Consider the following 1947-nt stretch of genomic DNA (forward strand, 5'->3'; position numbering starts at 1 on the left):
GAGAACAATCATGGGAGAAAGAAGGGCTGCTTATGCACAGGGGGACAGCTCAGGAGGCAGGAGTGTATGAAGGGATGGACACTGGGAAGAGGTAACTATGGGGAGGAAGTGGAAGGGGAGCTGTTGCATGGTGGTAAACTGTGGTCAATGACATGAAACAAAGTATATGTGAACGGCTGTATGGAAAGTGAATTTGCTCTGTAAATCTTCACCCAAATCACAATTAAAAAATAATAATAATAATAAATAAATAAAATTGTTTCAAAATAGGATGTTTAAAACACAATGATCTAACAGGCAAAAATCAAACAAACAAACATAAAGTTTAAGATTGTATAATAAGAGACATATAAATTAAAAGTATACCAAGAGACTATTTAATAAACTTGAAGACTGACAAACATCTGAAAGTTTGACAAAGCATTCCACTGATGAGGCTGTGGGGAGACAGGTGCTCTCAGACATTGCTGATGAGAATGCAAAATGCTACAAGCCCTGTCAAGGGAAGTTGGCTGCAATCTATCTGGAATGACAAGTGCATTTACTCTTTGACCAATCCCACTTCTGGGAACTTACCCAACAGATATTTCTGGACACACTCAACATGACATTTGTTTTAAGATTACTAATCACAATGCTTACAACAGCAAAAGCCTGGAATCAACCCAAGTATGCATCAACAGGGAATCAGTTAAATAAACTTCAGCACAGCCACACAATGAAGTATTATACAGCTGTTTAAAATAAGAAAGTTCTCTCTGAACTGACATAGATTGATCTCCAGGAAGTATTAAGTGAAAACAACAAGGCATAGGACAATGTACATAGTGTACTACCTTCTGTGTAAGAAAGGGAGAGAACTAGGAAGACACAGCCATATTTGCATAAAGAATTACTGCAAAATATACAAGAAACTAATGGAAGCAGTCACCTATGGAGGAGTGGGGGGTTGAAGAATGGAATTGAAAGGGGCAGGAGTGGAACAAGATTTCTCAATAAATACGTTTTTATTCCGTTTCAACTTTTGAATCATGTGACTGTATCATCTCTTTTAAAAGAACTGAAAATAGGGAACAGGCTGGGGACCATGGTCACAGGGGATATCAGGCTCAGTTAGCAAAACAGAGTACACAAAAATATTGTTGTACATCTTACTTCTGTGAGTAGTGACTAGGATCTTAAAAGCTTGTGAGCAGCCATCTAAGTGGCAACTATTAGTTTCTCCTCATGTAGAGCAAAGAAGAATGAAAAAAATCAAAGACTCATGGGAACAGTCTAAAGGACTAATGGACCATGAGAATCTCATCCTATGTGACCCCCAGACCAGAAGAACTAGATGGTACCCAGCTACCAATGCCAACCACTCAGAAAGGGATCAAAATTGGAGATCCTGTATAGAGAAGGAGAAGAATGTAGAACAAAACTCAAAATCATAAAAAATACCAGGCTTACTGGTCTGATAGAGAATGGTGAAACCCTCAAGACTATGGCCCCAAGTCACCCCTCAGGCCTGGAATTAATCTCACTCCCATGGCTTAACTCTCAACCAAACATTAGTCAGGCCTACAAGCTGAACACCTACACCAGGGAGATGCACTCCTTAGGACAATCAACCATATGAGATCAGAAGGGCAGCATTTGCAGAGGAGGAAATGTAGGGAGGCAGGAATGCACAGGTGACAAGGACACAGGGAAACGGTAACCACCGGGAGAGAGTGGGAGGTGAGCTTTCACGCTGCGGGGAATGGAACCAGTATCACAAAACAAAATGTGTATATGAACTGTTGGATATAAAACGAATCTACTTTGTAAAATTTCACCCAAATCACACACAAAAAAAAAAAGTTTAAAAAGAAAAAGAATTAAAAATATAGTTTTTTAGGTGGGGACCAGGTTTGTTGGTCCAATAGAACGTGGTGAAACCACTGAGACTATGGCCCCTAGCTG

At 39.8% G+C, this 1947-nt stretch overlaps 1 protein-coding gene across 1 annotated transcript in view; it reads right to left on the bottom strand.

Moving 5' to 3' along the window:
* The window catches only part of GSN (gelsolin), a 37134-nt gene that overhangs the window by 10463 nt on the left and 24724 nt on the right, over window positions 1-1947 (bottom strand). The gene's annotated exons all lie outside the window — the stretch shown is intronic.

The sequence above is a fragment of the Orycteropus afer genome, unplaced genomic scaffold (assembly GCF_000298275.1).
Source record: "Orycteropus afer afer isolate SDZICR_OR568_19922 unplaced genomic scaffold, OryAfe1.0 scaffold00037, whole genome shotgun sequence".
In the NCBI taxonomy this organism is placed as follows: Eukaryota; Metazoa; Chordata; class Mammalia; order Tubulidentata; family Orycteropodidae; genus Orycteropus; species Orycteropus afer.